This window comes from Sorex fumeus, unplaced genomic scaffold (assembly GCF_029834395.1).
Source record: "Sorex fumeus unplaced genomic scaffold, SorFum_2.1 ptg000024l, whole genome shotgun sequence".
Lineage (NCBI taxonomy): Eukaryota > Metazoa > Chordata > Mammalia > Eulipotyphla > Soricidae > Sorex > Sorex fumeus.
In genome coordinates this window covers 30695628-30710063 of record NW_026606081.1, presented here as the reverse complement: position 1 = coordinate 30710063, position 14436 = coordinate 30695628, and positions in this window count along the sequence as shown.

Here is a 14436-nt window from a genome sequence, read left to right as displayed (position 1 = left end):
AATCAATGACATTTCCATGACAGAATGATCCATTCATTCACTGCAAATGTGGAATTCATCTGAATCTCCATTCCATGCAGGCTTTCGTTACACTACTGGTGAATGTCCAAGTAACGCAATGCTGGTTTTCAGCGGCCGGTTCACACTCGCAGGCGTGTTGTCCAACTGGCTATGCACTTAACCGTGGTCAGCCCTTCAAGTTCCTATCAACATAACCCAGACGTCACAAATCATTGGAATCTCCACTAAAGAATGTTCGATTTTTTCACTCCGAATCATCTGAATCTCCAACTCCAAGAGTGCTTTCGTAAGAAAACTGGTGAATATACAAGTAACCCAATGCTGGTTTCAGCGGCATGGTCAAACTCGCAAACGTGCTGTTAAACTGGTTCTGCACTCAACCCTGGTCAGCTCTTCATTTTCCTGTCTGCAAAACACAACCTTCAGATATCAATGGCATTTCCATGACAGAATGATTCATTCAGACACTGCAAATGTGGAATTCATCTGAATCTCCATTCCATGCAGGCTTTCGTTACACTACTGGTGAATGTCCAAGTAACGCAATGCTGGTTTTCAGCGGCCGGTTCACACTCGCAGGCGTGTTGTCCAACTGGCTATGCACTTAACCGTGGTCAGCTCTTCAAGTTCCTATCAACAAAACCCAGACGTCACAAATCATTGGAATATCCAATAAAGAATGTTCTATTTTTTCACTGCGAATCTGGAATTCCTCCGAATCTCCAACTCCAAGAGTGCTTTCATTACAACACTGGTGAATATCCAAGTAACCCAATGCTGGTTTTCAGCGGCATGTTCACATTAGCAAACGTGCTGTTCAACTGGTTCTGCACTCAACCCTGGTCAGCTCTTCAGGTCAGGTCTTCATTTTCCTGTCCACACAACACAGCCTTCAAAAATCAATGGCATTTCCATGACAGAATGATACATTCATTCACTGCAAATGTGGAATTCATCTGAATCTCCATTCCATGCAGGCTTTCGTTACACTACTGGTGAATGTCCAAGTAACGCAATGCTGGTTTTCAGCGGCCGGTTCACACTCGCAGGCGTGTTGTCCAACTGGCTATGCACTTAACCGTGGTCAGCTCTTCAAGTTCCTATCAACATAACCCAGACGTCACAAATTATTGGAATCTCCACTAAAGAATGTTCCATTTTTTCACTCCGAATCATCTGAATCTCCAACTCCAAGAGTGCTTTCGTTACAAAACTGGTGAATATACAAGAAACCCAATGCTGGTTTTCAGCGGCACGTTCACACTCGCAAACTTGCTGTTCAACTGGTTCTGCACTCAACCCTGGTCAGCTCTTCATTTTCCTGTCCACACAACACAACCTTCAGAAATCATTGGCATTTCCATGACAGAATGATCCATTCATTCACTGCAAATGTGGAATTCATCTGAATCTCCATTCCATGCAGGCTTTCGTTACACTACTGGTGAATGTCCAGGTAACGCAATGCTGGTTTTCAGCGGCCGGTTCACACTCGCAGGCGTGTTGTCCAACTGACTATGCACTTAACCGTGGTCAGCACTTCAAGTTCCTATCAACACAACCCAGACCTCAAAAATCATTGGAATCTCCACTAAAGAATGTTCCATTTTTTCACTGCGAATCTGGAATTCCTCCGAATCTCCAACTCCAAGAGTGCTTTCATTACAACACTGGTGAATATACAAGTAACCCAAAGCTGGTTTTCAGCGGCATGTTCACACTCGCAAACGTGCTGTTCAACCGGTTCTGCACTCAACCCTGGTCAGCTCTTCATTTGCCTGTCCACACAACCCAGATTTCAGAAATCATTGGAAACTCCACTACGGACCTTTCCATTCATTCACTGCGAATCTGGAATTCAACTGAATCTCCAACTCCAGGCGGGTTTTCGTTACACCACTGGTGAACATACAAGTAACCAATTGCTGGTTTTTCAGCGTCCTGTTCAGTTTCGCAGGCATGCTTTTCAACTGCTTATGCGCTCAACACTGATCAGCACTTCAATTTCCTGTCCAAATAACGCAGACATCCGAAATCATTGGAACCTCCACTACAGAATGTTCCATTCGTTCACTACAAATCTGGAATTCATCTGAATCTCCACTGCAGTCAGGCTTTCGAGACACCAAAGGTGAAAATCGAGGTAAAACAAAGCTGTATTTCAGCGTTCTATTCAATCTCGGAGCGTTCTGTTCTACTGGCTATCGACTCAACCCTGGCCAGCTCTTCATTTTCCTGTCCGTACAATACATCCCTCAGAAATCATTGGCATCTCCATGACAGAATGATCCATTCATTCACTGCAAATGTGGAATTCATCTGAATCTCCATTGCATGCAGGCTTTCGTTACACTACTGGTGAATGTCCAAGTAACGTAATGCTGGTTTTCAGTGGCCGGTTCACACACGCAGGCGTGTTGTCCAACTGGCTAGGCACTTAACCGTAGTCAGCTCTTCAAGTTCCTATCAACAAAACCCGGACGTCACAAATCATTGGAATATCCAATAAAGAATGTTCTATTTTTTCACTGCGAATCTGGAATTCCTCCGAATCTCCAACTCCAAGAGTGCTTTCATTACAACACTGGTGAATATCCAAGTAACCCAATGCTGGTTTTCAGCGGCATGTTCACATTAGCAAACGTGCTGTTCAACTGGTTCTGCACTCAACCCTGGTCAGCTCTTCAGGTCAGCTCTTCATTTTCCTGTCCACACAACACAGCCTTCAAAAATCAATGGCATTTCCATGACAGAATGATACATTCATTCACTGCAAATGTGGAATTCATCTGAATTTCCATTCCATGAAGGCTTTCGTTACACTACTGGTGAATGTCCAAGTAACGCAATGCTGGTTTTCAGCGGCCGGTTCACACTCGCAGGCGTGTTGTCCAACTGGCTATGCACTTAACCGTGGTCTGCTCTTCAAGTTCCTCTCAACATAACCCAGACGTCACAAATTATTGGAATCTCCACTAAAGAATGTTCCATTTTTTCACTCCGAATCATCTGAATCTCCAACTCCAAGAGTGATTTCGTTACAAAACTGGTGAATATACAAGTAACCCAATGCTGGTTTTCAGCGGCACGTTCACACTCGCAAACTTGCTGTTCAACTGGTTCTGCACTCAACCCTGGTCAGCTCTTCATTTTCCTGTCCGCAAAACACAACCTTCAGAAATCATTGGCATTTCCATGACAGAATGATCCATTCATACACTTCAAATGTGGAATTCATCTGAACTCCATTCCATGCAGGCTTTCGTTACACTACTGGTGAATGTCCAAGTAACGCAATGCTGGTTTTCAGCGGCCGGTTCACACTCGCAGGCGTGTTGTCCAACTGACTATGCACTTAACCGTGGTCAGCACTTCAAGTTCCTATCAACACAACCCAGACCTCAAAAATCATTGGAATCTCCACTAAAGAATGTTCCATTTTTTCACTGCGAATCTGGAATTCCTCCGAATCTCCAACTCCAAGAGTGCTTTCATTACAACACTGGTGAATATCCAAGTAACCCAATGCTGGTTTTCAGCGGCATGTTCACACTAGCAAACGTGCTTTTCAACTGGTTCTGCACTCAACCCTGGTCAGCTCTTCATTTTCCTGTCCACACAACACAACCTTCAGAAATCATTGGCATTTCCATGACAGAATGATCCATTCATTCACTGCAAATGTGGAATTCATCTGAATCTCCATTCCATGCAGGCTTTCGTTACACTACTTGTGAATGTCCAGGTAACGCAATGCTGGTTTTCAGCGGCCGGTTCACACTCGCAGGCGTGTTGTCCAACTGGCTATGCACTTAACCGTGGTCAGCTCTTCAAGTTCCTATCAACACAACCCAGACGTCACAAATCATTGGAATCTCCACTAAAGAATGTTCCATTTTTTCACTGCGAATCTGGAATTCCTCCGAATCTCCAACTCCAAGAGTGCTTTCATTACAACACTGGTGAATATACAAGTAACCCAAAGCTGGTTTTCAGCGGCATGTTCACACTCGCAAACGTGCTGTTCAACCGGTTCTGCACTCAACCCTGGTCAGCTCTTCATTTGCCTGTCCACACAACCCAGATTTCAGAAATCATTGGAAACTCCACTACGGACCTTTCCATTCATTCACTGCGAATCTGGAATTCAACTGAATCTCCAACTCCAGGCGGGTTTTCGTTACACCACTGGTGAACATACAAGTAACCAATTGCTGGTTTTTCAGCGTCCTGTTCAGTTTCGCAGGCATGCTTTTCAACTGCTTATGCGCTCAACACTGATCAGCACTTCAATTTCCTGTCCAAATAACGCAGACATCCGAAATCATTGGAACCTCCACTACAGAATGTTCCATTCGTTCACTACAAATCTGGAATTCATCTGAATCTCCACTGCAGTCAGGCTTTCGAGACACCAAAGGTGAAAATCGAGGTAAAACAAAGCTGTATTTCAGTGTTCTATTCAATCTCGGAGCGTTCTGTTCTACTGGCTATCGACTCAACCCTGGCCAGCTCTTCATTTTCCTGTCCGTACAATACATCCCTCAGAAATCATTGGCATCTCCATGACAGAATGATCCATTCATTCACTGCAAATGTGGAATTCATCTGAATCTCCATTGCATGCAGGCTTTCGTTACACTACTGGTGAATGTCCAAGTAACGTAATGCTGGTTTTCAGTGGCCGGTTCACACACGCAGGCGTGTTGTCCAACTGGCTAGGCACTTAACCGTAGTCAGCTCTTCAAGTTCCTATCAACAAAACCCGGACGTCACAAATCATTGGAATATCCAATAAAGAATGTTCTATTTTTTCACTGCGAATCTGGAATTCCTCCGAATCTCCAACTCCAAGAGTGCTTTCATTACAACACTGGTGAATATCCAAGTAACCCAATGCTGGTTTTCAGCGGCATGTTCACATTAGCAAACGTGCTGTTCAACTGGTTCTGCACTCAACCCTGGTCAGCTCTTCAGGTCAGCTCTTCATTTTCCTGTCCACACAACACAGCCTTCAAAAATCAATGGCATTTCCATGACAGAATGATACATTCATTCACTGCAAATGTGGAATTCATCTGAATTTCCATTCCATGCAGGCTTTCGTTACACTACTGGTGAATGTCCAAGTAACGCAATGCTGGTTTTCAGCGGCCGGTTCACACTCGCAGGCGTGTTGTCCAACTGGCTATGCACTTAACCGTGGTCTGCTCTTCAAGTTCCTCTCAACATAACCCAGACGTCACAAATTATTGGAATCTCCACTAAAGAATGTTCCATTTTTTCACTCCGAATCATCTGAATCTCCAACTCCAAGAGTGATTTCGTTACAAAACTGGTGAATATACAAGTAACCCAATGCTGGTTTTCAGCGGCACGTTCACACTCGCAAACTTGCTGTTCAACTGGTTCTGCACTCAACCCTGGTCAGCTCTTCATTTTCCTGTCCGCAAAACACAACCTTCAGAAATCATTGGCATTTCCATGACAGAATGATCCATTCATACACTTCAAATGTGGAATTCATCTGAACTCCATTCCATGCAGGCTTTCGTTACACTACTGGTGAATGTCCAAGTAACGCAATGCTGGTTTTCAGCGGCCGGTTCACACTCGCAGGCGTGTTGTCCAACTGACTATGCACTTAACCGTGGTCAGCACTTCAAGTTCCTATCAACACAACCCAGACCTCAAAAATCATTGGAATCTCCACTAAAGAATGTTCCATTTTTTCACTGCGAATCTGGAATTCCTCCGAATCTCCAACTCCAAGAGTGCTTTCATTACAACACTGGTGAATATCCAAGTAACCCAATGCTGGTTTTCAGCGGCATGTTCACACTAGCAAACGTGCTTTTCAACTGGTTCTGCACTCAACCCTGGTCAGCTCTTCATTTTCCTGTCCACACAACACAACCTTCAGAAATCATTGGCATTTCCATGACAGAATGATCCATTCATTCACTGCAAATGTGGAATTCATCTGAATCTCCATTCCATGCAGGCTTTCGTTACACTACTGGTGAATGTCCAGGTAACGCAATGCTGGTTTTCAGCGGCCGGTTCACACTCGCAGGCGTGTTGTCCAACTGGCTATGCACTTAACCGTGGTCAGCTCTTCAAGTTCCTATCAACACAACCCAGACGTCACAAATCATTGGAATCTCCACTAAAGAATGTTCCATTTTTTCACTGCGAATCTGGAATTCCTCCGAATCTCCAACTCCAAGAGTGCTTTCATTACAACACTGGTGAATATACAAGTAACCCAAAGCTGGTTTTCAGCGGCATGTTCACACTCGCAAACGTGCTGTTCAACCGGTTCTGCACTCAACCCTGGTCAGCTCTTCATTTGCCTGTCCACACAACCCAGATTTCAGAAATCATTGGAAACTCCACTACGGACCTTTCCATTCATTCACTGCGAATCTGGAATTCAACTGAATCTCCAACTCCAGGCGGGTTTTCGTTACACCACTGGTGAACATACAAGTAACCAATTGCTGGTTTTTCAGCGTCCTGTTCAGTTTCGCAGGCATGCTTTTCAACTGCTTATGCGCTCAACACTGATCAGCTCTTCAATTTCCTGTCCAAATAACGCAGACATCCGAAATCATTGGAACCTCCACTACAGAATGTTCCATTCGTTCACTACAAATCTGGAATTCATCTGAATCTCCACTGCAGTCAGGCTTTCGAGACACCAAAGGTGAAAATCGAGGTAAAACAAAGCTGTATTTCAGCGTTCTATTCAATCTCGGAGCGTTCTGTTCTACTGGCTATCGACTCAACCCTGGCCAGCTCTTCATTTTCCTGTCCGTACAATACATCCCTCAGAAATCATTGGCATCTCCATGACAGAATGATCCATTCATTCACTGCAAATGTGGAATTCATCTGAATCTCCATTGCATGCAGGCTTTCGTTACACTACTGGTGAATGTCCAAGTAACGTAATGCTGGTTTTCAGTGGCCGGTTCACACACGCAGGCGTGTTGTCCAACTGGCTAGGCACTTAACCGTAGTCAGCTCTTCAAGTTCCTATCAACAAAACCCAGACGTCACAAATCATTGGAATATCCAATAAAGAATGTTCTATTTTTTCACTGCGAATCTGGAATTCCTCCGAATCTCCAACTCCAAGAGTGCTTTCATTACAACACTGGTGAATATCCAAGTAACCCAATGCTGGTTTTCAGCGGCATGTTCACATTAGCAAACGTGCTGTTCAACTGGTTCTGCACTCAACCCTGGTCAGCTCTTCAGGTCAGCTCTTCATTTTCCTGTCCACACAACACAACCTTCAGAAATCAATGACATTTCCATGACAGAATGATCCATTCATTCACTGCAAATGTGGAATTCATCTGAATCTCCATTCCATGCAGGCTTTCGTTACACTACTGGTGAATGTCCAAGTAACGCAATGCTGGTTTTCAGCGGCCGGTTCACACTCGCAGGCGTGTTGTCCAACTGGCTATGCACTTAACCGTGGTCAGCTCTTCAAGTTCCTATCAACATAACCCAGACGTCACAAATCATTGGAATCTCCACTAAAGAATGTTCCATTTTTTCACTCCGAATCATCTGAATCTCCAACTCCAAGAGTGCTTTCGTAAGAAAACTGGTGAATATACAAGTAACACAATGCTGGTTTCAGCGGCATGTTCAAACTCGCAAACGTGATGTTAAACTGGTTCTGCACTCAACCCTGGTCAGCTCTTCATTTTCCTGTCTGCAAAACACAACCTTCAGATATCAATGGCATTTCCATGACAGAATGATCCATTCAGACACTGCAAATGTGGAATTCATCTGAATCTCCATTCCATGCAGGCTTTCGTTACACTACTGGTGAATGTCCAAGTAACGCAATGCTGGTTTTCAGCGGCCGGTTCACACTCGCAGGCGTGTTGTCCAACTGGCTATGCACTTAACCGTGGTCAGCTCTTCAAGTTCCTATCAACAAAACCCAGACGTCACAAATCATTGGAATATCCAATAAAGAATGTTCTATTTTTTCACTGCGAATCTGGAATTCCTCCGAATCTCCAACTCCAAGAGTGCTTTCATTACAACACTGGTGAATATCCAAGTAACCCAATGCTGGTTTTCAGCGGCATGTTCACATTAGCAAACGTGCTGTTCAACTGGTTCTGCACTCAACCCTGGTCAGCTCTTCAGGTCAGGTCTTCATTTTCCTGTCCACACAACACAGCCTTCAAAAATCAATGGCATTTCCATGACAGAATGATACATTCATTCACTGCAAATGTGGAATTCATCTGAATCTCCATTCCATGCAGGCTTTCGTTACACTACTGGTGAATGTCCAAGTAACGCAATGCTGGTTTTCAGCGGCCGGTTCACATTCGCAGGCGTGTTGTCCAACTGGCTATGCACTTAACCGTGGTCAGCTCTTCAACTTCCTATCAACATAACCCAGACGTCACAAATTATTGGAATCTCCACTAAAGAATGTTCCATTTTTTCACTCCGAATCATCTGAATCTCCAACTCTAAGAGTGCATTCGTTACAAAACTGGTGAATACACAAGAAACCCAATGCTGGTTTTCAGCGGCTCGTTCACACTCGCAAACTTGCTGTTCAACTGGTTCTGCACTCAACCCTGGTCAGCTCTTCATTTTCCTGTCCACACAACACAACCTTCAGAAATCATTGGCATTTCCATGACAGAATGATCCAATCATTCACTGCAAATGTGGAATTCATCTGAATCTCCATTCCATGCAGGCTTTCGTTACACTACTGGTGAATGTCCAGGTAACGCAATGCTGGTTTTCAGCGGCCGGTTCACACTCGCAGGCGTGTTGTCCAACTGACTATGCACTTAACCGTGGTCAGCACTTCAAGTTCCTATCAACACAACCCAGACCTCAAAAATCATTGGAATCTCCACTAAAGAATGTTCCATTTTTTCACTGCGAATCTGGAATTCCTCCGAATCTCCAACTCCAAGAGTGCTTTCATTACAACACTGGTGAATATCCAAGTAACCCAATGCTGGTTTTCAGCGGCATGTTCACACTAGCAAACGTGCTTTTCAACTGGTTCTGCACTCAACCCTGGTCAGCTCTTCATTTTCCTGTCCACACAACACAACCTTCAGAAATCATTGGCATTTCCATGACAGAATGATCCATTCATTCACTGCAAATGTGGAATTCATCTGAATCTCCATTCCATGCAGGCTTTCGTTACACTACTGGTGAATGTCCAGGTAACGCAATGCTGGTTTTCAGCGGCCGGTTCACACTCGCAGGCGTGTTGTCCAACTGGCTATGCACTTAACCGTGGTCAGCTCTTCAAGTTCCTATCAGCACAACCCAGACGTCACAAATCATTGGAATCTCCACTAAAGAATGTTCCATTTTTTCACTGCGAATCTGGAATTCCTCCGAATCTCCAACTCCAAGAGTGCTTTCATTACAGCACTGGTGAATATACAAGTAACCCAAAGCTGGTTTTCAGCGGCATGTTCACACTCGCAAACGTGCTGTTCAACCGGTTCTGCACTCAACCCTGGTCAGCTCTTCATTTGCCTGTCCACACAACCCAGATTTCAGAAATCATTGGAAACTCCACTACGGAACTTTCCATTCATTCACTGCGAATCTGGAATTCAACTGAATCTCCAACTCCAGGCGGGTTTTCGTTACACCACTGGTGAACATACAAGTAACCAATTGCTGGTTTTTCAACGTCCTGTTCAGTTTCGCAGGCATGCTTTTCAACTGCTTATGCGCTCAACACTGATCAGCACTTCAATTTCCTGTCCAAATAAAGCAGACATCCGAAATCATTGGAACCTCCACTACAGAATGTTCCATTCGTTCACTACAAATCTGGAATTCATCTGAATCTCCACTGCAGTCAGGCTTTCGAGACACCAAAGGTGAAAATCGAGGTAAAACAAAACTGTATTTCAGCGTTCTATTCAATCTCGGAGCGTTCTGTTCTACTGGCTATCGACTCAACCCTGGCCAGCTCTTCATTTTCCTGTCCGTACAATACATCCCTCAGAAATCATTGGCATCTCCATGACAGAATGATCCATTCATTCACTGCAAATGTGGAATTCATCTGAATCTCCATTGCATGCAGCCTTTCGTTACACTACTGGTGAATGTCCAAGTAACGCAATGCTGGTTTTCAGCGGCCGGTTCACACTCGCAGGCGTGTTGTCCAACTGGCTATGCACTTAACCGTGGTCAGCTCTTCAAGTTCCTATCAACAAAACCCAGACGTCACAAATCATTGGAATATCCAATAAAGAATGTTGTATTTTTTCACTGCGAATCTGGAATTCCTCCGAATCTCCAACTCCAAGAGTGCTTTCATTACAACACTGGTGAATATCCAAGTAACCCAATGCTGGTTTTCAGCGGCATGTTCACATTAGCAAACGTGCTGTTCAACTGGTTCTGCACTCAACCCTGGTCAGCTCTTCAGGTCAGCTCTTCATTTTCCTGTCCACACAACACAACCTTCAGAAATCAATGGCATTTCCATGACAGAATGATCCATTCATTCACTGCAAATGTGGAATTCATCTGAATCTCCATTCCATGCAGGCTTTCGTTACACTACTGGTGAATGTCCAAGTAACGCAATGCTGGTTTTCAGCGGCCGGTTCACACTCGCAGGCGTGTTGTCCAACTGGCTATGCACTTAACCGTGGTCAGCTCTTCAAGTTCCTATCAACATAACCCAGACGTCACAAATCATTGGAATCTCCACTAAAGAATGTTCCATTTTTTCACTCCGAATCATCTGAATCTCCAACTACAAGAGTGCTTTCGTTACAAAACTGGTGAATATCCAAGTAACCCAATGCTGGTTTTCAGCGGCATGTTCACACTAGCAAACGTGCTGTTCAACTGGTTCTGCACTCAACCCTGGTCAGCTCTTCATTTTCCTGTCCACACAACACAACCTTCAGAAATCATTGGCATTTCCATGACAGAATGATACATTCATTCACTGCAAATGTGGAATTCATCTGAATCTCCATTCCATGCAGGCTTTCGTTACACTACTGATGAATGTCCAAGTAACGCAATGCTGGTTTTCAGCGGCCGGTTCACACTCGCAGGCGTGTTGTCCAACTGGCTATGCTCTTAACCGTGGTCAGCTCTTCAAGTTCCTATCAACATAACCCAGACGTCACAAATCATTGGAATCTCCACTAAAGAATGTTCTATTTTTTCACTGCGAATCTGGAATTCCTCCGAATCTCCAACTCCAAGAGTGCTTTCATTACAACACTGGTGAATATACAAGTAACCCAAAGCTGGTTTTCAGCGGCATGTTCACACTCGCAAACGTGCTGTTCAACCGGTTCTGCACTCAACCCTGGTCAGCTCTTCATTTGCCTGTCCACACAACCCAGATTTCAGAAATCATTGGAATCTCCACTACGGACCTTTCCATTCATTCACTGCGAATCTGGAATTCAACTGAATCTCCAACTCCAGGCGGGTTTTCGTTACACCACTGGTGAACATACAAGTAACCAATTGCTGGTTTTTCAGCGTCCTGTTCAGTTTCGCAGGCATGCTTTTCAACTGCTTATGCGCTCAACACTGATCAGCTCTTCAATTTCCTGTCCAAATAACGCAGACATCAGAAATCATTGGAATCTCCACTACAGAATGTTCCATTCGTTCACTACAAATCTGGAATTCATCTGAATCTCCACTGCAGGCAGGCTTTCGAGACACCAAAAGTGAAAATCGAGGTAAAACAAAGCTGTATTTAAGCGTTCTATTCAATCTCGGAGCGTGATGTTCTACTGGCTATCGACTCAACCCTGGCCAGCTCTTCATTTTCCTGTCCGTACAATACATCCCTCAGAAATCATTGGCATCTCCATGACAGAATGATCCATTCATTCACTGCAAATGTGGAATTCATCTGAATCTCCATTGCATGCAGGCTTTCGTTACACTACTGGTGAATGTCCAAGTAACGTAATGCTGGTTTTCAGTGGCCGGTTCACACACGCAGACGTGTTGTCCAACTGGCTAGGCACTTAACCGTAGTCAGCTCTTCAAGTTCCTATCAACAAAACCCAGACGTCACAAATCATTGGAATATCTAATAAAGAATGTTCTATTTTTTCACTGCGAATCTGGAATTCCTCCGAATCTCCAACTCCAAGAGTGCTTTCATTACAACACTGGTGAATATCCAAGTAACCCAATGCTGGTTTTCAGCGGCATGTTCACATTAGCAAACGTGCTGTTCAACTGGTTCTGCACTCAACCCTGGTCAGCTCTTCAGGTCAGCTCTTCATTTTCCTGTCCACACAACACAACCTTCAGAAATCAATGGCATTTCCATGACAGAATGATACATTCATTCACTGCAAATGTGGAATTCATCTGAATCTCCATTCCATGCAGGCTTTCGTTACACTACTGGTGATTGTCCAAGTAACGCAATACTGGTTTTCAGCGGCCGGTTCACACTCGCAGGCGTGTTGTCCAACTGGCTATGCACTTAACCGTGGTCAGCTCTTCAAGTTCCTATCAACATAACCCAGACGTCACAAATCATTGGAATCTCCACTAAAGAATGTTCCATTTTTTCACTCCGAATCATCTGAATCTCCAACTCCAAGAGTGCTTTCGTTACAACACTGGTGAATATACAAGTAACCCAATGCTGGTTTTCAGCGGCATGTTCACACTCGCAAACGTGCTGTTCAACTGGTTCTGCACTCAACCCTGGTCAGCTCTTCATTTTCCTGTCCGCAAAACACAACCTTCAGAAATCATTGGCATTTCCATGACAGAATGATCCATTCATACACTGCAAATGTGGAATTCATCTGAATCTCCATTCCATGCCGGCTTTCGTTACACTACTGATGAATGTCCAAGTAACGCAATGCTGGTTTTCAGCGGCCGGTTCACACTCGCAGGCGTGTTGTCCAACTGGCTATGCACTTAACCGTGGTCAGCTCTTCAAGTTCCTATCAACACAACCCAGACGTCACAAATCATTGGAATCTCCACTAAAGAATGTTCTATTTTTTCACTGCGAATCTGGAATTCCTCCGAATCTCCAACTCCAAGAGTGCTTTCATTACAACACTGGTGAATATACAAGTAACCCAAAGCTGGTTTTCAGCGGCATGTTCACACTCGCAAACATGCTGTTCAACCGGTTCTGCACTCAACCCTGGTCAGCTCTTCATTTGCCTGTCCACACAATCCAGATTTCAGAAATCATTGGAATCTCCACTACGGACCTTTCCATTCATTCACTGCGAATCTGGAATTCAACTGAATCTCCAACTCCAGGCGGGTTTTCGTTACACCACTGGTGAACATACAAGTAACCAATTGCTGGTTTTTCAGCGTCCTGTTCAGTTTCGCAGGCATGCTTTTCAACTACTTATGCGCTCAACACTGATCAGCTCTTCAATTTCCTGTCCAAATAACGCAGACATCCGAAATCATTGGAACCTCCACTACAGAATGTTCCATTCGTTCACTACAAATCTGGAATTCATCTGAATCTCCACTGCAGTCAGGCTTTCGAGACACCAAAGGTGAAAATCGAGGTAAAACAAAGCTGTATTTCAGCGTTCTATTCAATCTCGGAACGTTCTGTTCTACTGGCTATCGACTCAACCCTGGCCAGCTCTTCATTTTCCTGTCCGTACAATACATCCCTCAGAAATCATTGGCATCTCCATGACAGAATGATCCATTCATTCACTGCAAATGTGGAATTCATCTGAATCTCCATTGCATGCAGGCTTTCGTTACACTACTGGTGAATGTCCAAGTAACGCAATGCTGGTTTTCAGCGGCCGGTTCACACTCGCAGGCGTGTTGTCCAACTGGCTATGCACTTAACCGTGGTCAGCCCTTCAAGTTCCTATCAACATAACCCAGACGTCACAAATCATTGGAATCTCCACTAAAGAATGTTCCATTTTTTCACTCCGAATCATCTGAATCTCCAACTCCAAGAGTGCTTTCGTAAGAAAACTGGTGAATATACAAGTAACCCAATGCTGGTTTCAGCGGCATGTTCAAACTCGCAAACGTGCTGTTAAACTGGTTCTGCACTCAACCCTGGTCAGCTCTTCATTTTCCTGTCTGCAAAACACAACCTTCAGATATCAATGGCATTTCCATGACAGAATGATCCATTCAGACACTGCAAATGTGGAATTCATCTGAATCTCCATTCCATGCAGGCTTTCGTTACACTACTGGTGAATGTCCAAGTAACGCAATGCTGGTTTTCAGCGGCCGGTTCACACTCGCAGGCGTGTTGTCCAACTGGCTATGCACTTAACCGTGGTCAGCTCTTCAAGTTCCTATCAACAAAACCCAGACGTCACAAATCATTGGAATATCCAATAAAGAATG